This window comes from Dermochelys coriacea, chromosome 4 (assembly GCF_009764565.3).
Source record: "Dermochelys coriacea isolate rDerCor1 chromosome 4, rDerCor1.pri.v4, whole genome shotgun sequence".
In the NCBI taxonomy this organism is placed as follows: domain Eukaryota; kingdom Metazoa; phylum Chordata; order Testudines; family Dermochelyidae; genus Dermochelys; species Dermochelys coriacea.
This window is the reverse complement of record NC_050071.1, coordinates 99,144,076-99,169,028: the sequence shown is the minus strand read 5'-3', so window position 1 is coordinate 99,169,028 and position 24,953 is coordinate 99,144,076. Positions and strand designations below refer to the sequence as shown.

The 24,953-nt window shown below is 40.6% G+C and overlaps 1 protein-coding gene and 1 long non-coding RNA gene across 2 annotated transcripts in view; both read right to left on the bottom strand.

Annotated features, from left to right (window-relative positions):
- The window catches only part of APBB2 (amyloid beta precursor protein binding family B member 2), a 343,888-nt gene that overhangs the window by 174,583 nt on the left and 144,352 nt on the right, over positions 1–24,953 (bottom strand). The window lies entirely within an intron of this gene.
- Positions 2,789–23,868, bottom strand: LOC122460061. Its single transcript, XR_006281119.1, has 3 exons — positions 23,792–23,868; positions 11,006–11,012; positions 2,789–2,801 (listed from the first exon to the last, which is right to left on the bottom strand). It is a non-coding gene; the product is annotated as an uncharacterized LOC122460061 (long non-coding RNA).

The following is a 24,953-nucleotide window of genomic DNA, read 5'->3' as shown; positions in this document are numbered from 1 at the left end:
TTGTACCTCACTGTTGTTTATACATTACATTGTTTATACATTAACTCAAATGTGCAACTCCTAACCATCATAGCCTAAGTAGTGCACATATTTGGATGAGGGAGTATGTCCTCTCATGAAGTAGATTTTTGGTTATCTTCCATTGATCCTGCCCTCATACTCATCTACACACTCATTTACAAATTGCTGTTCCTACGCTATCAGTCAGCTCCTGCATCCTATAATTTGTGTTCCATTCCTTGTTCTACCTGAAACTGAAGTATTAAGCAGAGCTAAGAGCAGCATCAGCTAGAAACAAATGAGTTGGGAATTAGTATTAATGGGTGTGGGGAGGATTGGACACAAGCACGTGGCAGAGAGAGGAGACCCAGAATGGAAATGAAGAGAGGAAAGGAGGACGAGGAGTCAAATGGTAAGAAAGGAAGAAATAAGGGAGGGAAGGAGTTGAAACCAGATCAATAGGTGACAAAGAGAGAGGATAGAAAAAGGTGAAGTGAAAAAGAGAAACAACAGGAGGCAACAACGGACCAAGAAATATAGATGGGGAAAATCCATCCTGACGTGAAGAGCGCTTACTATCTATCAAGGATGGAAGACACTACCTGAGAAAGAATTACTGCACGTACTAGAAAATATATGAGTACTAAGGAAGGGCTTAAATTACCTGAAGGTAGGAGTGAGACCAGAAACAGAACATAAAGATAAAGAGCGAGAAGGAAAAGATAACACCCTACTTCAGGCACTAAGATGCTTTCATTCAGAATGTCAGTTTGTCCAGAGGAAGCATATCCCAATTTGCAATTCAAAACTTCAGGGAATCAGATTTCTTTTGGCACCTCTTCTTCATCCACCCCCTTTAATTCTGAGACAGGTGCAACTGTTTTCACTTGGTTACATCTCAGTTAGAGTGTTCCTACCAATTCCCAAGGAAGTCCAAACTAGTTCCAACCCACATTTCCCCCTCAGTATTACCATTTTAATTTGGGAGTGTTTTCCACTCACTTCCCTCAGATGTATAAGTAATGTCACAAGAGGCAAAGCAAGGGAGGAGCTGGTCCCAAGTCTGTACTTCACATTTCCCAGTACACAATACAGTACTACCTTTACATTGGAGTGGGCAAACTTTTTGGCCAAAGGGCCACATCTGGGTATGGAAATTGTATGGCGGGCCATGAATACTCACAAAATTGGGGATTGGGGTGCAGGCTTTGGGGTGTGGGGTGCAGGAGCATGCTCCATGCTGGGACCGAGGGGTTCAGAGGGCGGGAGGGGAATCAGGGATGGGGCAGAGGTGCAGGCTCCGGGCGAGCACTTACCTCAAGCAGCTGCCGGAAGCAGCGGCATGTCCCCTCCAGCTCCTGCAGGAGCCGCCCCTGCAGCTCCCATTGGCTGTAGTTCCTGGACAATGGAAGCTGCAGGGGTGGTGCTTGGGGCAGGGGAAGCATGCAGAGCTTTACACATAGGAGCGGGTGGGGGGGGACACACAACTGCTTCTGGGAGCAGCATGGTGCCATGGCAAACGCAGAGCGGGGCAAGCCCCCAACCTCAATCCCTGGCTGGAGCAAGGAAAACCCTGGACTCTGCTCCCCAGCTGGAGCTCGAGGGGCAGATTAAAACATCTGAAGGGCCGGATGCAGCCCCTGGACTGTAGTTTGCTCACCCCTGCTTTACATGAACACATTTCACCTTTCTGCCTGCCAACCTCATAAACATGAAGTTTCACTTCTGGGACTAGAACCACTTGCAGTCTCCATTTCTCTCTCTCTCTCCCCCAGGAGTTTTATTCCCTTACTCTATTTTATTGTCAGAAAAATAATATCCCAGAATTTACATAAAGGAGAGGAACAGCCTCCACCCACAGTGATGTGGATGTTGTTTTTTTGAATAGGACCCTGAGGTATCACTGAGGTATCAGGATGTAAAATGAATGTACAATTTTCCTGTCAGAAAAGTGATCATCAACATGACTAGTGCTCCTAGGCATTACGGTAATACATATAATAAATATTAATCATAATATACAACCACCAGCTGCTCCAAGAATCTGGTTTCAGAGTTACAGAAGTATTTCAGTATGGTAAAACTGATTCCATTGCCATTGCAGAAGCCAGTAATTATAAAGATGCCTTGTCATTATAGCACATTTACTTTCTAATGCACCTAGATTAGGCATGTTATAATAGGACACACAGTACATCATTGAAAATAAAAAGGGGAACATGAAGGATTCAAATAATGAAGAAAAATAAATGTGTTTAATATTCATGATTAAATTTAATTGAAATCATGAGACTTAAAGAAAATAAAATATTAAACCATAGATTTCCATGAATTAACCTGAACCCTGTACTTCCAGAAAGACCATAAAGGAGCACTGCTCTTTAGCATACATAGCATAAAAGTGATCCAAGTGCATAGGCCAGGATTTGTGGGAGTCAACTGTTCCACTGGACCTGCTAATCCATAAGGGTCAAATCTTCCCTCTAGCACCCAGCCTGTGAGTGGACGGGAAAGAAACCGTCCCTCCTTAAAGTCCCAGAAAGTCAGAGCTGCTCTGCAGAGGCTTTTACAGTCTTATGTGCCCTAAGAAGCTGGAGACTTGAAAGAGCCCCACATAATGGATTAACTGCCAATGCTCCCACCACTACTTGTGCAATGTCACACAGGGAGTCCCCACACGTCAGAATGCTGTGCCACACAGTGTGTGCTCCCCCTTTACTCCACCCATGCTTCCTATGCTCCCTTGTGTTATGTTATGGAACTGTACCTGCTAAAGCCTTAGCTTCACCTGCAGCGTGTAGCTACACACAGCAGTGAATGGCTCCGGCAGCGGGAAGAAGCAGGGAAAGACTCTGGCGGTGGGGAGCTTCCCTGAAACAAGGAAAAGCTGTGACAGCGAGACACCACACCGTTACAAGGGAGACACTGCTTGGGCATATGGAGAGCCACGTAGTGTATATCCCCTAGGGTTCTGGCTTATCTGTACTCCACTCACCTAAGCAGTGCCTCACCAACCATCTACACTACTATTTATACCCATCTCATGAGACACGCAGTTCCTGCACTGTACATGCCGCCGTAAGTGTAGACCTACCTATAGAGAGAGACAGAATTTACCCCTTGCTGCCAAATCCTGTTGGTCATTTTTAAATAATTCACTAGAACAAAGAAAGCAATGAAGCAGTAGAGGTAAAGTGGAGAACAAAGATAATACAGATAAGAAAATAAATTATAAGGCATACTCAAATAATTATTTGCAAGCAATACTGGTTCATGCCAATGTCAGCCTTAATACGGTCCCAACTTTGTCATTCATACAGTCTGGGTTAACTTCAGCATTGTGGGCCTGATCCAGCTCCCACTACGGTCAGTGGAAAGACTTCCTTTGATGTCAATGGGGAGATGTGAAAGCCACTAGAAACCTAGCCTTCTGCAATTTCCATAGTGTTCTGAAAGCCCTCTGGAATGGACGGCAGACGTTTTTTAATCAGACGCTATAATGATTAATTTAGCCCTCTTGAGCTTTGATCCTGAACTCAGTCCTATACTGCCCTATTAAAGACCCAATCCTCCACCACTGAAATGGGTAGGAGTTTTGCCATTGACTTCAATGGGGGCAGGTTCAGCTATCCGAGTGTTCCACAAACGTTAGCTTATTTACCTTCACGGCATCCCTGTGAGAATATATGGTATTATTAGCCCTATTTAATAAATGGGCAGCTGGGGCACAGAGACTTTAATGTCAACAGTGTTGCCCAATCTGAGATGCCCATGACCTGATTTTTCAGAGAACTTAGCATTTTATATCACTTTTGTGTTCAGAGAAGAGCTCTCATTGACTTCCGATGCAACTGAGAGTACTCAGCTCTGGTGAAAATCAGACCACAAGATCTCAAGTCGGGCACCCAGAAAATGAGGAGCACACAGCTAGTAGTCATCTGTGACAAGTCTGGTTTAAGTGATGTGCCCAGCATCATGTAGGAGCTCTGTGGGAGAGGCAGGGATAGAATCCAGTTCTCCAGGGTAGCATTCAACTTCCTTAACCATGAGAGCATCCTCTCTCTTCCTGCAGTCCCCTGCCTCATTCACTACATCCCCCCAGTTATGCAACAAATGAGGCAAGGGATCTACAGACAAGCGGTTCCACTCTCCAAAACTGGATCTCTGGACTGATCCCCAACCATATTAACACAGGTCCAACTCGGTATTGGCACCGGTAAGAGTTTCCCTTAGGGAGCCAGTCACAGCACACATTTGCAGTGACACAGAACAAGCATCTTCAAAACCAAGCATTCTTTAGTCTTTTCTCAAAGGCACAAAGCACGTAGAGCAAACCATGAAAATAATAAACAGCCTATATGCATGGGTATTACTTACACCTTTGTAAGTTTCCCTCAGCTCCATTAACTCTATCTGTGGCTAAGAGAAGAACATTGCCCCGGTCACAGCATCTGCCTCTCTCTGTGTCATCCCCTGCCAGCCTTTCACTGATACAACTTTGGTGGTCTCCCCTAGCTCACTCATACCCCCTTCCAGGGTCTTTGAGGTTTTAGATATGCTTTGATCCCAGGCCCAGTCATTGTTAGCTTAGATGCTTTGAATGTGTACACCTGAGATTGTCTTGCCTTTGCCATTGTTCCATTTCCTGTGGATCTCCTGGATCCACATCTCTCTCCCTCTCCCGCAAACCCTGCCACAGCTTCCCAGCCTCCCCACTCTAGCTCCTCATCCCAGTTCCCTCACCTTAGTCCCAGGTCCTAGCCTCCCACCCTAATCCCATCCCCTGCCCCAGGCCCAGACGTCCCTCTTCATGAACCCTCTAAGTACAAATTCTCATCCCTCGGCATTTCAGTCAGGTGCTTTCACGTTGCTACCATGCTGCCAGGGCACCAGCAGGGAACAACTAAGAGCACAGGAAAGACAGTCTCCCTCCTACCAGTTCCTGTGGTTCCATGCTGCCTGGCACCCCAGTGTCACCTGGTTGCAGAGATAGCAATTGCAGGGAAAGTCCTTCTCTGACCTTGAAGCTTTGGGTTAAAGCATGCTTATGTGCAGATAGAATCTTCAGAGAATAGAGCTGCCAAACTCTAATATGTCTCGACTAAGCATGTGCAACTTAGATTTTTTGAGAGGAGGAAAACTTGGCCAAATTTGAGCGGATTTTCACAGGGATGGCCAAAGACACATCTTGACACCAGGGTGAACCCCCTGCTAAATTTCAAGTCCATGCTCCAAAGCATGGAGGAAATACAGTTTCTAAACTAAATGCTAATTTTTTTAAACATAGGCAAAACAAAATAATTTTTCCCTAACCTTCTTCTGGGAAATGGTGTAACCATTTTTGCTGAAATAATTATAAATAGAGAGAATGTCAGCCTGAGATAGACAACCAACATGGAAAATTTCAGCCCAAATGGTTAAAATTTGGCAAAATTAAAAGTAAGTGAAAATGGTGTTTTATAATGGGAAGCACTGAGCAACCATAACTACAGGAATCATATACTTGCACAACCTATAATCATTCACCAGGGATGATGGCTAGTATATCGCTTCAAAGAAAGTAATTTTGGGTACTGAAACAGAATACTATATAGACAGGTGTTCAGCTAGATTCCTTAACTCCTGTTTACTTATCTTATTTTTTTTTAAATTAATCCTTTTTCTCCCCTACGTCCATTGTATCGAATACAGACCTGTCGTATCTCATCAAAAAAACATAAAAAATTGACATACTGGGTCAACCAATGGCCAGTACCAGAGTTTCAGAGGGAGTGTAACAGAACAAGGCAGTTAGAGTGATCCAACCATGTCTTCCCCTCCCAGATTCTGGCAGTCAGAGGTCTAGGGTCTCCCCAAGCATGAGTTTGTGTCCCTGACCATCTTGGCTAATAGCCATTGGTGGACCTATCCTTCATGAATATAGCTCATTCCTTTATGAACTGAGTTATATTTTTGGCTATTACAACATTTCATGACAACGAATCCTACAGGTTAACTGCACGTTGTGTGAAAAAATACTTCTGTTTGTACTAATCCTAATTTAATCGGGTGACGCTAGCTTTTGTATTGTGGGAAAGGGTAAATAACACTTCTCTATTCACTTTGTCCACACCATTCATGATTTTATAGACTTCTATAATTGATCTCCTTAGTCCTCTCCTTTCAAAGATGAACAGCCCTAATCTTTTTAGTCTCTCCTCACATGGAAGTCGTTCCATAACCTTGATAATTTTTGTTGCCCTTTTCTGAACTTTTTCCAGTTCCACTATAACCTTTTTGAGGTGGGGCAACCAGACCTGGACACAGTATTCAAGGTGTGGGTGTACCATGGATTTATATAGAGGCATTATGACTTGTCATATTTTCTATTCCTTTCCTAATAGTTCCTATTATTTTGTTAGCATTTTTGACCATTGCTGCTTATTGTGCTGAAGTGTTGAGAGAACTGTCCGTGGTCTAAGATCTTTTTCTTGAGCGGTAACAGCTAATACAGATCCCCCCATTATATGTGTGTGTAACTTGGATTATTTTTTCCAGTGTGCATTATTTTGCACTTATCAATGTAGAATTTCATCTGCCATGTTGGTGCCCAGTCACTCCGTTTTGGGACATCCCCCGTAACTCACTGCAGTCAGCTTTGAACTTAACTATCTCCAATAATTTTGCATCATCTGCAAACCTTGCCTCTTCATTGTTCACTCCTTTTCCCAGATCATTAATGAATATGTTGAACAGCACAGATCCCAGTACAGATCCTTGGGGACCCCACTGTTCACCTCTTTCAATTGTGAAAATGGACTATTTATTCCTACACTTTGTTTCCGATCTTTTAACCAGACACTGTTCCATGTTTGGGCCAGGACTATTCCCCATCTGTACAGTGTCAGACACAATGAGGTCACGATCCTGGGTGAGGCACTACTGTAATACAAATAACAATATTAACCAAATAGCCCTTACTGATATTTTTCAAAAGCCATGTCACAAACCTTATATAGTGCAGGGCTTTTTTTGACTACAAACACAAGAACATTAGTATTCAAACATAACATAACATATTTATTTGTGACTGTACTTTATTCAGCTTTTAAAAACCTTTCCTAAAGCAAGTATTTACTTAAGAAAGGATCAGTTTAAAAAAAAAAAAGAAAGAAAGGAAAGTGTTTGCTTGTTCCACTCATGAATGCAAAATTAAAACAAATATGGGCCTGGTAAGAAGAGAAAGATTTTTAAAGATTCTGCTTATGGAAATATGTGAAAGGGCATCTGACCTGGAAGTACTTCTGACATGGATCACAGGGCTTCAGCAATGGATCAGGAAAAGGATTATAATTTGAAATCTGAAAAGAGGGATCATTTAAGAAATTAAAAACAAAGAAAAACACAAAAGAAAAAACACCACATTATAAAAATTCCTAAAGAGCTGTTAAGCATGACTAATAAAATGTCGCAACATAATGCTGCTCAGTTTTCATAACTGTTGAAAGCTGTAGAATGTTTCAGTAGAGGGTCAGGTTATTTTGTAAAACTAATTAGAACAAATACTTAAAAAAACCCTACTGTCAGCAAGTTTTTTATTCCCAGTGCATACTTTAGTAAGGAAGAAAGCAAAATATCAACAAGATTTCCCATTTTTAGAGCAATATACTGGGGTAAACATTTAATCATGTTATAAAATACAGGTTTGATCCTGCAGTTCTCACTCAAGTAACACTTACCCAGGAGAGCAGTCACAGACTTTGATATGCATGAGTGAGGAATACTCACTTGAGTAAGAATTAGCAGAATAAGGCCCAGCCTTTGACACTGGACAGTAGCGAATGGCTTGAACAACAGGTCCAACACTAGAGAACAATCAGGCAGGCCAAGAATATTTTTTTGGATGGCACTTCCTTGGTGGTGAGTTTTTCTTTAATACAGTGTTTTGTTGTAATAGTTTGGGCAGGGGGAGGGTTAAAATAATTTCTGAATGGGGTAAATAAGTACACTGGAAACCCATGCATCTATGGGTACCTGTGATTAGGGTTGCAGTTATGCAGTATCTGAGGTTGCAAGTTCTAAACTTGGACAGAGACCAAAAAAAAACCAACCCACCAACATTTTCATAAAGCAGATTTTGTTTTCTGCAGAGATATCTAGTAAATATGCTATAATATGACAAACTTATCAGGGTTTGAGCTTATCATCCCAGATGCTATGTAACTTCAGTCATAACCAAAAGCCTGAACGGCTTCATAGTAAAGATAGAGGATACAACAGCATTTAACTAAATGCTAAAAATAATTCTCTAAACTTACTATTAATGTACAATTAAATTAAAAATTTATTTCTCTACAAAAATTAATTTACTATAACTTTTTAAAGTTGCAAATTTCAGTGCTAAAAAGTCAACACTCATGAAAAGGTTCTGACGTCAATCTTAATTCTAGGTCTCCCCATACCACACTCACCCTTTACATACAGAACCTGCAATTCTGGTCTCAGTTACACTGGTACAAATCCAGAGTAATTCCAGTGACATCTAGATTTAGGCTGGTATAACTAAGATCAGAATCAGGCCAACATGCTGGAAGATTTCCTTCCTGCTATGTCAACCTTCACTGTGCCATCTTCAGCATACATGTTACATGATTATCTAAGCATGTTTTTTTTTTATTTTTTATTTTTTTTGGTCAATGCTTAGTCTTTCTTCTTGGGAGGGGAACCAGATCCTGAAAACACGTGCAAAGTTTGGGGAAACTGTGATGAGGAATCAGGGGTGCTGGTGTTGCTGCTACAGCCAATGTCACTTTTACTGGAGGAGAAGAGAAAGTCTGGCAGGAGTGACAAGGAAAGCTATTGTTAAAAAAATTATATAATAATAGTCTCGGAAAAGAGTATCTGCACATCTGGGTATAGTACTTAGAACATCCACAAATATAAAGTTAGTTTTTAAAAGTCATATGATACATAATCAGCAATAACCCAAATTTAGCTGAATAGATTTAACAATACAATTTAGATTTTAGAATCCGAATACTCGGGTATGTCATTCATTAAAAGTTGTACAGAGATTTGCTTGTGGAAAGAAAAATATATCAATGAGTGGAGATTGTCCCTCAGTAATTGAGAATTAGGTTGGTTGTCCATTTAGAAAATACTACACTGAGACTAGGAGTGGCTGAACATGGAAGCTGGAGATAAGAAGCTTCTGATAGGGAAGCAGTAGCTCAACAGAACCCGAAGAAAATTTACTGACTGGAGAATTCAGAGCAGGGAAGGTGCTGCTTGGGAAACACGGGGAGCAGGAAAGGAGTATGGTTGCAAGGAGTATGGTTGCAAGCAGTTTATTTGAGTGCCTCTCCCTTACCAAGTGCCTACTTTGCAACAGTCAAGATCATCTTCTACTTCCCACTCTGGCTCCTAGGGCCCTTTCTCAACAACCCACTTCAACACCTAAACCAGCTTCCCTGCTGAGCATTGACCCATTTCCAGTTTAACTAACACTGCTGAGCTTCCATTCCCATCGCTAGCTTCCTCACTGAGGAATTTCCTTCCCCGACTCCTGTCCAGTTTAGAAGACACCCCAGCCAGCCTCCTTGCCATATAACTTCATTTGAAAATTTAGAGCTAAACGTATAATCAACCGCATAGCAGCAATACTATCTGTGTATTAGTGATGTTCTTATAAGTCTTGTTAACGAAAATCCATACTAATCTGTCTTTATATAATGCTATTAAGTTAAAACAAATTTAAAATCCTACCATGGGTTTAAGCATTCAACTAGAGCACATCTTATCAGTTTTCTTGAGATTTCCCACTCCACTTCCTTGCCAGCAAAAATGTAGAGACCAGAAAATACTCACAACAAGATTCTAACCGTTTTAAAGATACAAGCAAATATTAGGTCTAACTCATGGTCCCTTGCATTATTATTGTTATAGGATTAATAGGAATTTTATATTAGATACAGATACAAACACAAACACATATACTTGACTGCTCATCTGAGGCACAGTCCTTAAGGACAGAGCATCTTGCATTTTAGCTTAATAAAACTGTATTATCACCACGTACCATAGGATTTTTCTTAAATCCAGTGATCACATAAAAAAATAAATAGAAACCCCTTCCATTTACACAAAGCGTAAAATAATATACAGTAAGGAGCTGCCCTGAACTTAGCAGAAGCATGGACAAGATGACCCAGTGAGTCTTTTTTTCCCATTTAATTTTCTTTTCTTTTTTTTAATTAGATTTTTTCCTATGCAGAATAGAATGGTCTGGCAGACAACCTGAATTAACATCATATGAAGACAGAGAGTGTGCCATATCTCGACTCCTTGCAAGCAAGAATAAGACGACTTTCTGCCACCAGATCTGTATATTTCCAGAAACGCCCTTTGTCAAGAAAACATCTTCTGTCAAAACAGTTTATCTTTTTGAATCCTATGGTTCAAATACAAGCACATACAAGATTAAGAACTTATTTTTTCTTCATCTCTGCATAGATGCATAAATTCTGCAATCAAAAATGCAATACACCTTATTTATCACCCCCTCTTCACTCCCCCTCAAACAACTCTCTTCAAACACACATTTCTATATGATAAAAATAGTGTGTATTTCATTTTCTCTGTGTTCATATAAACTGAAAAACAAATTCTGAAACCTTAATTGAATTCCTGCAATTGATTGACCAAGCAGCCAGCTGGATTTGCTTTTCCAAAGCTTGCCATTTTTCTCTCTCCAATGTCAACCAAAATTTAACTTGAACCCATTCCTGGAGTGCCATATAAACCTGTTTCGGATTACCAAAACCAAAATAATCCCAACCAAAATAATAGACAGCCGGACAGCCTTTGTTTTCTTAACTCTGTGCCACGTTTCTATTAGGGCAAACAAAAAAATAAACTGCCTCATAAAGCAGACAGGCTATCCAGATTCTTAACAAGATAACGGGGAGAAACAATGATAGAGGCTCTGCTAAATTTGCCAGGCAAAACGATTTAATCTGAATCAGACTGTATTACTTCAGAGTATAATTTTTTCATCTTCCACATAAATCTGACATAGATCATTTGACAACACTTAGTTCAGGAAGGAGATCTAGTCCAAGGATGGTTACTTACAGGCTCTATTATCAAAGCCCAGCTTTCCAAATGTTCTTAATGGCACCAAGTCAATATCAAGCCCTTTAAAAACCCTTTTGATCAGGGCATGCAGGTGAATAAAACACCATGCATAAAGATGGTTTACACTCATGCAGCAGCTTTATTAACTAAACATAGTTAATTGATTCCTTAATTATTGTGCAATAAATAAGATGGCCCAAAGGGAGTGCTGGATTAAAGCCCAAAAAACAGCAAGCAGAAGGAACAGCTAGCCTTAGTATAGATCCACACCCATTCAGCCCAGCCACTGAATCCCATTTGCAGTATACAAAAGCTGCTTTGCTCCTGAAAAACTTAGGAATAGTGGTGCATATTCTTGAGCACCATCTACTGGCACATTAACTAATTTACATTTATATATTTATTTCTCTTTTATTGACCAATCTCATAAATTTGTTAGTCTCTAAGGTGCCAACAAGTACTCCTTTTCTTTTTGCGAATACAGACTAACACGGCTGCTACTCTGAAATCAAAACCTTGAGGCCTGACAATAATGAACCACTGTTCACCAGTTTATTGTTAGCTACAGTTTAGTTCCTATCAAGGTTATTCAGAAAGGGTTTTACACCAAAATTACACAGATTAAAGATAGAAGTTTTGAGCCAGATATTACTGAGGCAGTAATACGTGTTTGGAAAAGCAAAGTACACTTGAAACAATGCTGCAGGAACAATACTCATTTGTTGGTGGCCAGAGCAATCTCATGATTCAATCAGGGTGCAACAGAAGAATGTGTTATCCTTTGAATGCAGTGTTGTTGTAGCCGTGTGCATTCTGACAAGCTCATCTGCACATCACCAAAGCCAGATTCACTCAAAACCAATTTACACGATCCTTTAAATATTTAACTGTTCTCTGTGTTTTGTATTTTAGGAACAGAACTCTCTTATTCCAATATACTTACTGATGGCCGTCAATATATCCAGGCCCCAGCAAAAATATTAAATAAGCAAATAAACGCAAATTCACAATATCAAAGTAATTAGCCTATATCTATTTTACATCAAATATGATGTGAGAATAGGAATCCTCTTGGGTCTCACAGACTTTATACTGGCTTAACGGAGGATTTGAGAAGTAAATAAAATAAATGGGACATAATCCATTAGTACACTATATGAAGCTATCATAGATGAAGCAAGACAAAGTGAAATAATAAACAAAAGCCAAAATGTAAAGAATGTAGAGAAATCAAAATACAGCAGAACCTCATTAATTCATATGGACTGGGAATCCATTACAGATTAGTTTGCAATAAACGAAAATCATAGAATCAGAATATAATTTAATCAAAATGTTTAAATCTAAGTACCTTAAACTAGGCATCTAAATAAAAGTGACCTGATTTTTAAGTGCTGAGCACCTGCAGTTCCCACAGACTAATAAGAAAAGGAGTACTTGTGGCACCTTAGAGACTAACAAATTTATTTGAGCATAAGCTTTCGTGAGCTACAGCTCACTTCATAAATTTGTTAGTCTCTAAGGTGCCACAAGTACTCCTTTTCTTATTAGTCTGTGGGAACTGCAGGTGCTCAGCACTTAAAAATCAGGTCACTTTTATTTAGATGCCTAGTTTAAGGTACTTAGATTTAAACATTTTGATTAAATTATATTCTGATTCTATGATTTTCGTTTATTGCAAACTAATCTGTAATGGATTCCCAGTCCATATGAATTAATGAGGTTCTGCTGTATTTTGATTTCTCTACATTCTTTACATTTTGGCTTTTGTTTATTATTTCACTTTGTCTTGCTTCATCTATGATAGCTTCATATAGTGTACTAATGGATTATGTCCCATTTATTTTATTTACTTCTCAAATCCTCCGTTATGATGAAGTGAGCTGTAGCTCACGAAAGCTTATGCTCAAATAAATTTGTTAGTCTCTAAGGTGCCACAAGTACTCCTTTTCTTTTTGCGAATACAGACTAACACGGCTGCTACTCTGAAACCACAGACTAATAGTAGCTGTAGGTAGGTGATCAGCACCTCTGAAAATCAGGCTGCTTCTATTTAGGTACTTAAACATGGATTTAACAGCCTAACTTCAGATTTTAGGTTCGTAAATTTGATCTTTGCTCATTTATTTGACAAGTGTAGTTTAGTTTTAATTATTTACATTTTATGATCTGCTAGTAAACATACCGTAGTATATTTTGTAAGCATAAGCAATCTTAATAACAAAAGACACCACTATAGTGTTATCTGCATACCTTTGTGACATGAGACATCTGATTTTTCTGGGGAGAATTGTTGGTTTTGCAGAGTAGCAAAATCCAGATTGGCAAGATTCTAGTGTATGGAGTACAGAAGTGAACCTTCCTTATGCTACCTGGCTAAATTATTTTATTTAATATTTATTTAAATAATTTTTATTTGTCTTAAATTACTATAGTATTTCTAACCATTTAATTTAATTTTCTCCTTTTCTCCCTGGCTCATAAAGAAGGCTTGATTTAAAAATAGGAACCTGCTTGAAAATAGGAGGAGGATTCATATCCCTTCCCCGTGTCTTTAACATATAATGGTGATCAGTTATTATAGCGTTGCTTTCTAAATCAGAGAGTAACAAACAACAAAAGAAAAGGAAAACCATCTAGTTAAGAAGACTTGATAGATGATTAGTAACTATCTCCAAGGATTACTGCCTCCCAGAGTTTATTATAGAAGCCATTAACCTGCACCAACAAAAAAAGGATGTTAAGACAACAGTTTTGGGTTTAAAGAAAAGGAGTACTTGTGGCACCTTAGAGACTAACAAATTTATTAGAGCATAAGCTTTCGTGAGCTACAGCTCAGCATCCGATGAAGTGAGCTGTAGCTCACGAAAGCTTATGCTCTAATAAATTTGTTAGTCTCTAAGGTGCCACAAGTACTCCTTTTCTTTTTGCGAATACAGACTAACACGGCTGCTACTCTGAAACCTGTCAGTTTTGGGTTTGGAAGACTAGGGCTCAATTTACTGCTCTGCCACAGACTTCCTGTGTGACTTTAAGCAAGTCCCTTAATATACATTAAAGACTGAGACATACAATGGTAATGGGGCCCATAAGTACCTTAAATAGGAAGACGTAACAACAGCAGTTTTCATTAACCATCTGACATTTTTCAGAAATTGGAAAAGATTTCCAGATTCTGAGCTCCATTTTGCTGGGATTTTCTTATTCTCCTAAACCTCTGAGTTAAAAAAAAGTTAGTCCCCATCTCCATCAACGTCTTCCTTCCTAATTTTCTGTTCTTTGTTACTGACTGCAGAGGATGCATGCTGGCAACAGCATGAAACTGGTTGGGTTCACATTCTGTGGAGCAGTAGCAAGAGGAAGAAAATGCAATCCATGTCAATGTCACTCACATACCTATGTCCTACCAACTGCATTCACCATTTTCAGTAATTGAATAGGGTGTATTTCAGAACACAGGATATCTTTTCAACAGGGAAACTCAAGTTAGTCTCCACACTGTCAGTCTGTAATTTGCTGTCCCATTAAAACTGAACTAAAATTAGGCTCATAAACCTTACAAGAAAAACAAAAACAAAAACCAAGAACTACATCCAAGTGAGGTTGCCTATAAAAGCACAATTTTTCCCCTCTCTACAAAATCTTAATGGTGCAAAGAGAAAATACTCTGTGAGAATTATAAATAGCTAATTTATAAACCAATTGTTATTGTTTTGTTTAAGCAAACTGAATAGTAAAAAAAATTGTGAGTGCCAGACTAAGTCATATCATACAGTAACTCTGCAGAAAGTTAATTGTTTGTCAGTACCTGAATATTTAACTTTTACTTTCAGTATGCTTTGACAGCTAGATCAAGATCTTCTGTTTAATTTTGCTGTGTTATGTTGGGAAACCTTAATTCTTATGTAACTCAAGGCACTAAACCATATCTACAACTGAAACCAAGATGTCAAGCTTACCTTATGGGCCTTATAAACTAAGCAATTCATACGGAAGTGGAAGGAGAATATAACAGAAATTAACTGAGCTTACTAGTGTATAGACGTTGCTAAAGTTTGGCTAAATTACAACAAACATGAAACCTGGTAATAAAAGACATGAGAAAAGCGGAAAATTTAGTAGTATTGTTACCCTGAACTCCAATAAAAACTTATATACAAAGCTTTAAGTTATCAGTATGTGAGGCTGTTTTCACCACTATGTTTTCCATAAAGCCATAAATATATAAGAAGTATTTCAACAATAGAAGTTACTAAGGCCAACATAAAAGGGCAATGGCAAAGGTACTGTTCATGAAGTGCAACATTAGCAAACTGGACACCATCAGATTAGGCCTGAATAGAGATGGGAGTGGTTGGGTTAACCTAAACTTAATTTCCCCAGTACTAATTTCTACCTACTGTTACTCACACCTTCTTGTCAACCGTCTGTAATGGGCCACCCTCTTACCACTTCAAAAGAGATTTTTCCTCCTTTGGTATTCTGCCATTAATTGATTTATCTCCTTAGACTGACCTCACACTTGGTAAAGCAACCCCCATCCTTTCATATATTTATAGCTGTGTTTTCACTCCATGCATCTGATGAAGTGGATTCTAACCCACGAAAGCTTATGCCCAAATAAATGTGTTAGTCTCTAAGGTGCCACAAGGACTGCTCGTTGTTTTAGTTAAACTTGTTACTGTCAGTTCATTTAATACTGTCAGCTTCATTTAATGCAAGTTAAACCTCAAGTCTGCAATTCTTTACCTTCATTTAGGAAAACTGTTTCTTCTCTTCCAAAGACAAGGTATTGCTGACTTTTGTTACAGCAATAATTCATAGAAACTATATATACATCACATGCCTGATTTAAGAAATAATACCAGACATTATCTCATATCATGGGTAGCATTTTCAAAATAAAAGAAAAGAAGAATACCTTGCTCTTACATAGAGCTTTTCACCAATAGATCTCAAAGTGTTTTACAAACAAGGTCAGTATCATTGTCTGCATTTTACAAATGGGAAAACTGAGGCACAGAGAGATTAAATGACTTGCCCAACATCATCTAGCAGGCCAGTGGCAGAGTCAGGAATAGAACCCAGGTCTCCTGAGCACCAGTCTAATGCACTAGCCACTTGGCCACATTACCTAAATAATTTAGGAGCTTAAGTGCCATTGACTATACTTAAACTACTACAGTGACACAGCTGCAGCGCTGCAGCTGTGCCACTGTAGCTCTTCGGTGTAAACTAGTGGTTTTCAACCTTTTTTCATTTGCGGACCCTAAAAAATTTCAGATGGAGGTGCAGACCCCTTGGGAAATCTTATACACAGTCTGCAGATCCCCAGGGCTTCACAGACCACAGGTTGAAAACCACTGATGTAGACATTAGGATGCCAACAGGAGGGGTTCTCCCATTGGTGTAGGTCAGCGGTTCTCAAACTGTGGATTGGGACCCTAAACTGGGTCACAAGCCCCTTTTAATGGGGTCACCAGGGCTGGTTTAGACTTGCTGGGGTCTGGGTCCGAAGCCCGAGGGCTTCAGTGCTTGGCATTGGAGCTCAAGTTACAGGCTCCCTTCGGCTTTACTACCCCTCCGCACCCAAGGCAGCAGGGCTTGAGGCCCCCCCACCCAGGGCAGTGGGGCTCAAGCTGGCTCAGACTTCAATGTCCCCTTCTAGGGTCATGAAGTAATTTTTGTTGTCAGAAGGGGTCACGGTGCACTGAAGTTTGAGAACCCCCGGCGTAGGTAATCCACCTCCCTGAGTGGCGGTAGCTAGGCCAATGGAAGAATTCTTCCATCAACCTAGCACTGTCTACAGCAGGGGGTCAGGTCGGTAAAGCTACGTCTTTCCGGAGTGTGGATTTTTCACACCCCTGAGAGACGCAGCTATATTGATGTAAGTTCCCGATGCAGACCAGCCCTTAGGCTCCTAAGTAACCTAGGCACTTTTGAAAAATTTACCCTGAGGCTGTTTGAATTGTCTGGAGCAAAAGCACCTCTCTGTATCTCAATATTTTCTTTTCTCCATCTGAGCAAATTGATATTTCCAACTTTCCGGAAACAAATTTGAAAAATGTCTCCAGTAGGTATGAATTATGCCAAAATTTTAAGGCCCAGTTTGCATTTAGTCCTCTTTACTCTTCTCCAGTAGCGTAAGGGAGCATAAAGTGGGCATCAATTACATTTTGTCAGCTCAGTATAAAAGATCCTTGGTGAAAGTGAAAATCTGGCCCTTAGAATAAATATTTTCCCACAGAATCTCAGAAAAATAAATGAGTCATTATGCTATTTGTAACAAGACAAAGAGATAGAAAATATCCTTAGGTTTGTCTGCACAGTAAATTTTACCAGCATAATTATACCACTAGAACTATATGAATATAGCTCCCATGCGTACACTCTTATTCTGGAATAAAAATGCCATTTTTTTCAATTTAGATTATATTGCTTTGGACATGGTATAAATTAAAATGAAAAAAAGCCACTCTTATTTCAGAATAAGAGTTTCCACACAGGAAGTTTACCAGTATAACTACAGCAGTACAATTATACCAGTAAAATTCTGCCAGTACATTTCCCCATGTAGACCAAGCCCTAACTGACCTAGGGAGAGCAGTCGGCAAACTTCTAGGCTGTTCTATCAAGTCTCAGTTTTCATTGAAAATAAAAAGCTGGTGGGTAGATCGGTTTAACTGCATCGCTCAGAGGTATGGATTTTTAACACCCCGAGCAACATAGTTATATCGACCTAATTTGTAACCCAAACCTAGTCTACACTACAAACTTATGTCAGTATAACTACATCATTCAGGGGAAAATTGACATCCCTAAGTGACTCAGTTAGATTGAGCTAATCCTTGGTGTAGACACTGCTATATCAATAGGAGGGCTTCTCCCGTTGACCTAGCTACCATCTCTCGGAGGTGGAGTACCTACGCTGATGGTAGAAGCTCGCCTGTTAGCATAGATAGCGTCTTCACTAAGCACTACAGCAGCACAGTTGCACCGGGGCAGCCCTGTCAGTGTTGATAAGCCCTAAGTGTAACTTATACAGCACATTCTGCTTGACTTTGCAGAGCTTGAAACGTTGGGTAGGGTATGGGAAGGGGAATGCACTGGAGACATGGATTTACCATAACTGATGCTTGGAGGTGAAGCTGGTTCTTGTGGGGTAGGAGTTGTGGGGACAAACACCAGCAACCCATAAAAAGCAGAAAAAGGAGAAGGAGCATGGGGGCACACAGAAGCACAAGGGGAAGTGGGACAAATAACAGCACATGCAGGGATTTCCCTACACCTCCCCTAACTCCCCCATTGTCCCCCTCCAGTGGTCAAACCAACCAAGATGAAGAACATACCAGCATGCCATCTGAAGGTTCAAGTGGTGTATCTACATCCAAATAGCCTGAAGCACAAATACAGCTATCTACTGAAGAAACACTGTCTCCATAGCATAAAGGCAGTTCCCGAAGTTTGTCAGTCAAACATTTCCCATTCACTGAAGTTACAAAAGATGGCTACTGGTGCACCTCTTGCAAAAAAGCTTATGAAGAAGGAAAGCTTCCCACTGCTACAACTGGTAAAACTAGAAAGCTTGGTTTGCCAGAACACTCAGCAAAGCCAATACTGACAAACTATGTGAAAAGGCTGCAAAACACCAAACCACTGGACTACCTCAACATGCAGAAAGCCTTGTAAGCCAGTGATAGTCAAAGCCAGTTCTAGTACTTAATAAAGTTATTTGGAATGCTGGAGACACCACACAGTTTATAAGAACAAACATGGCTGTCGCATCGTACTTTCTTTTTACGTAAGAGATACCAGAAACTATGAACTGGAGACCAGTGTTAAGTGCATTGTCACTTCTTAACCCTGAAGTTGGACACTGGTTCTGAACAAGACTGGCAAATGATCACCATCTTTCTGCAAGAAACTCAACGGAGTGGTTAGAAGCATGTGGTGCAACAGCGAAAAACTCAGCAGTTGAAAAAGTGAAGAACTCTCTCACCATATTCAAAAAATGTGCATACATGGCTGATGAATGCATCAATGAAAATGGGTGTCAAGTATTATGTCACTGCATACTTTAACTTGATGTCAGTGGTAAGCCAGTAGATGCATTTCTAGATGTTCAGGTTATGGAAACACATAGGTTGCACCTGTGACAACTCACATCTTAGAAGAGTTAAATGCTTGTAAACTGGACCTCAAACAGAAGGCTGTGCAGTTGCTGGAAATGAAAACTTCTCTGGAAGACCATGGTACAACATGGAGTACAAGTTTTTCTCAGAGAAAAGTGTAACCCCAGCCTCTCCTATATACACTGCAAAGCCCATCTTAACTTCAGTACCCGGACAGATACTGGAGCAAATACTTAAAAAATCAATTTGCGAACATCTAGAAGATAAGGTGATAAGTAACAATGAGCATGGATTTGTCAAGAACAAAGCATTTCAAACCAACCTAATAGCTTTCTTTGACAGGGTAAGAAGCTTCGTGGATGGAGGGGAAGCAGTAGACATGGTATATCTTTACTTTAGTAAGGCTTTTGATACTGTCTCGCATGATCTTCTCATAAACAAACTTAGGAAATACAACGTAGATGGAGCTACTATAAGGTGGATGCATAACTGGCTGGAAAACCGGTTCCCAGAGAGTAGTTATCAGTGGTTCACAATCAAGCTGGAAGTGCATATGGAATGGGGTCCTGCAGGGATTGGTCCTGGGTCTGGTTCTGTTCATTATCTTGAGACAGGGTCGGGCCAGATGGCTACAGGAGAGTAATAGAAGGCAGATATATTAGCCCCAGGTTAAGTAGGTCCCTTTTCCCTGGATAAGGTAACAGGGAAGGTTCCAGAACAATCAGGAACCTTCCGGAGACAATTAAGACAGACAGGCTGATTAGAACACCTGCAGCCAATCATGAAGCTGCTAGAATCAATTAAAGCAGGCTAATCAGGGCACCTGGGTTTAAAAAGGAGCTCACTTCAGTTTGTGGTGCGCATGTAAGGAGCTGAGAGTGAGAACGCATACTGTTGGACAACTGAGGAGTACAAGCATTATCAGACACCAGGAGGAAGGTCCTATGGTGAGGATAAAGAAGGTGTTGGGAAGAGGTCATGGTGAAGTAGCCCAGGGAATTGTTGCTGTTACACAGTTGTTCCAGGAGGCACTGTAAACAGCTGCATTCCACAGGGCCCTGGGCTGGAACCCGGAGTAGAGGGCGGGCCCAGGTTCCCCCAAATCCTCTCAACTCCTGGTCAGACACAGGAAGAGTTGACCTAGACTGTGGGTTCATGAAAACAGCCAAACTGAGGGCTGCTGTGAAGCTCCAAGGTGAGCAAATCCGCCAATAAGCACAAGACCCACCAAGATAGACGAGGAACTTTGTCACAATCTTCATCAATGATTTAGGTAATGGCATAGAGAGCACACTTATAAAATCTGCAGATGATACCAAGCTGGGAGAGGTTACAAGTGCTTTGGAGCAGTGGTTCTCAACCAGCAGGACAATTTGGAATACAGACTAGACTATGTACTTCTGAACGTATGGGCATAGGTGCTGGAAGTAGGAGTGTGGCACACCCTCTGGTTTGAAGTGGTTTCCATCATATACAGGGTTTACAGTTTTGTTCAATGGCTTTCAGCAACCCCACTATAAATATTTTTCCAACACCTGTGTGTATGTGTGGTCACTATCCTTGCATGTACTCCTAGAGTCTCTAAATCTGACAAAAGTAGCAGAGGTGATTTTTACTCTCTTAAGCTTGAAACTGTAGCAACCAGAGCCGAACCCATGGCGGTGTAAGATAACATTACTAAATTTATCCTAAATAAAATAAAAGGCTACATATTTTAAATTTAGAAAAAAAAATTGAAAATATTTTTGAAACTAACCCACAAAAAATTGATTATGCAAAAGAGGTAATTCAGGAGGAGTTGATTTCCTCATGCAGCTTTCTCCCAACAAAAGCAGCACAAGAGACGTCCTGTGCTGACTTTCAGTTCAGCAAACTCAGTAATAGCAGTGGTAAATAGCGGCAGCAAGCTCATGTGGGAGCATGAAACATTTTATTTCCTGTAGGTTTCAGAGTAGCAGCCGTGTTAGTCTGTATTCGCAAAAAGAAAAGGAGTACTTGTGGCACCTTAGAGACTAACAAATTTATTAGAGCATAAGCTTACGTGAGCTACAGCTCACTTCATCGGATGCATTTGGTGGAAAAAACAGAGGAGACATTTATATACACACACACAGAGAACATGAAACAATGGGTTTATCATATACATTGTAAGGAGAGTGATCACTTAAGATAAGCCATCACCAGCAGCAGGGGGGGGAAAGGAGGAAAACCTTTCATGGTGACAAGCAAGGTAGGCTAATTCCAGCAGTTAACAAGAATATCAGAAGAACAGTAGGGGGTGGGGTGAGGGGAAGAAATACCATGGGGAAATAGTTTTACTTTGTGTAATGACTCATCCAAGATGCCTTGCACTGATTTTAATCAGGGTTATTGCTCTTTTAAATTCCAAATGAGTATAGAGTATAGTATAAAATTAGAACATTTTAAAACCGCTCTTGGAATCCAAACCTTGCCCAAATAAATTGAAATACATTTCAATTCACCTTTACACTAAAATTTAAGAGATGCAGATGTTTGTGTCTATTTGTACTTCAAGAATTTGTATTTTAAGCATATTTGGGTAATTCTACATTTATTACCGTTAGGCTCTAGAGAAGCTATTTGTAATTTAAGATGATTATAAGATTCCTTTTATACAAAACTTTTCACTAGTCTCCTCAGACTATCAGTACTATATTTATGAAATAATTCAACGTATCTTGTAAATGGATTAAAGATTATTTCTGGATGTACAGAATAACAAGACTGAAGGTTTCCACATAACAGTAATATTACCCCTTGCAGATTTTATTAATTTAGAGAAAGGGATATGTTTATTTACAAGCAACACAAAAGCCATGAAAATCAAGCTAACGGCTGGACTATGCCCTTAAAAGTATGTTAAGTAAAAAATCATACAGTTAAAAATTCTTCCCTTAGTTACGCCCAATGTAGATCTGGAGTAACCATATCAACATCAATGCAGTTATATACTCATTTACACCAATAATAAGAACAGAATTTGAGCCCATATTTTTAAAAGACATTGTTTTATCTGCTACTAACACCTTAATTTATTAAAACTGAAAGTTTTAGATATCAAATGCCAATCACTATTGCTGTTTCTTTATTGTGTGCACTTACCACAGACCAGACAATGAAAATATATTTGTGTCAATAGCTGAGTTATGTCTAACGTAGAGCTGGACACAATTTTTTTCCATCAAAAATGCATTTTGGGGGCCCAAAATTATTCTGAATAGTTTCAATTTGCAATTTTTTTTGAAAGAGTTGAAATGTTTCATTTCAAATTTTAATTTTAAAATGTTTCATTTTGACTTTATTTTAAATGGCAGTTCAATTTCAAATTTGTCTAATTAAAACAAATCATCTGAGAACATCCAAAACAGATTAATTTAAATGAAAAACTCTATTTTCTTGTTTTGTGTGTGTGTGTGGTGTTTGTTTCGAGTTGATTGAAAATGTTTTGGTTGATTCAAAATGAACTGAAAAAACGAAACAAAAAATCATAATATGGAACTGACTCAAAATGTTTCTGTCTATTCAAAATGTTTTTGAGATTGGATGAAAAAACTGAAAAAATTCATTTTGTTTTGAATCAAAACAGATCGCTCCCCCCCCCCCCATTTCGCCCTCAAAATTGAAAAAAGTATTCACTCAGCTCTGCTCATTACCTTGATAGCTAAGCTCCAAAAAATCACACACACAAGTTTTTGGCATAACTGGAAAGAGAAGATAGATCTCCTGGCTCACAATTCTGTGCTTTAATAACAGGACTATTCTTCCCCAAAAGGTGTGGATGAAGGAAAGGGGAAATTGGGATCCACGCAAAGAGAGATGGGTATATCAGGACCCGTAGGGCTTGTCATTGTCTTCTTTAAAACCTTGGATGGAACCAACAATTTTTTTTAAAAAAGGAAGGGCATAGCTGCCGCGAAGTCTAGCTAGAAAGACTGTTCTGAAATTTTAACTCTGAAAATGTTTGCAAAATGTCAAAGTAATCATTTTTCATAATTCATTTCATTTCATGAAACACTGTTTCCTAAAAAAAGAGAGTCTGACTGCCTCCCAAACCACTATCAAGCTTGAAAAATGGTCAGAGATTGACCTAAGGGAAAATAAACGATTCAGCAACAAGCAAAACAGCACCATCCTATAAAAGTGATCTGTCAGGTCTCTGTGTTACACAAACTTCACTTTTCATATCTCAAAGCATTAGAGAATTGTCTTTGAAAGTACTGTGTTTCCAACAGCAGCCTTGCTAGGCTGCTAGCAATTAATCTTTGCTTGTGGGGAAGAGTGCTGAGGGCAGAGGTGGGCAAACTATGGCCCGCGGGCCACATCCGACCTGCGGGACTGTCCTGCTCAGCCTGTGAGCTCCCAGCCGGGGAGGCTAGCCCCCCGGCCCCTCCCCTTGCAGCCTCAGCTCACCATGCTGCCAGTGCTCTTGGCGGCGGGGCTGCGAGCTCCTGCTGGGCAGCGCGGCTAGGAGAGCTGCCAGGTGTAGTGTATTAAATTGCTCCCCATAGGAATGCGCTACTTACAGAGCACCAGGACTGGCAGCTCTAAGTGGTACACCGTAAGTAGCGCATTCCTATGGGGAGCAATTTAATACACTACAATACACTGGCTGAGCCTCCCCAAACAGCCTGGCCCCCGCCCCTTATCCACCCCTTATCCACCCCCTCCCACTACCTGCCCCCTGACTGCCCCACTCAGAATCCCCGACCCATCCAACCCCCCCCCGCTCCTTGTTTCCTGACTGCTCTGTCCCAGGACCTCACTGCCCTCCCTCAGGACCCCACCCCCTATCCAACCCCCCATGGTTCCTGTCCTCTGACTGTCCGGACCCTTATCCACACCTCCGACCACTGACAGGCCTCCCACGCCTATCCAACTGCCCCTTGGGACCCCCTGCCCCTTATCCAACCCCCCAGCTTCCCACCCCCTTACCATGCCACTCAGAGTAGCAGGACTGGCAGCTGTAAGTAGTACACTGTAGGTAGCACATTCCTATGGGGAGCAATTTAATACACTACACTGGCCCTCCATACAGTTTTGGAACCCCGATGTGGCCCTCAGCCAAAAAGTTTGCCCACCCCGGCCTAGAAGCTAGAGTGAAGGAGTTGGGGATTAGAAGGATTTCTGCTTGAGGTGAGAGACTGGAATCAGACAGGTGATCTACTCAGACCAAACTCCTATGGCCCAGAGAAGAGCTGCATAGGAGGTTTGTCATACTGCCATTTCTCTTTAGACCTGCTTTTAGAGTCAGCTGGAGGCTGGAGAACATGGAAGGAAAGGAATGCTAGTCAAGAGGAGCACAAGGGAAAAAGCAACCAGAGGGAAACTGTGCTTCAACTTCCTATGTCTTGTGAGAGTGGAAGCACAATCCCTCTCTCATTATCATGACTCAATTAAGAAAGCCCACTCCACCCACATCAGGATTCCCCAAATTCATCCCCTGCCACCCGTCATCATTCTGTTCAGTTCCATTCCTCCCTGCCATCCCCACATCCCAGCTCAACCCCATGGTTACTACTTGGTGGTTCAACTTCCTTCTCCACCCACATCTGTGCTCACTCCCTCAAACATGATAACCCCTACTTCTCACAACCCCAGCACCCTCACAGCCCCAATTCCCCCAAGGCTTCCCTCATAACCCTGATCGACTCACACCATACCATTGTGCACAGGCTAACTCCCTTC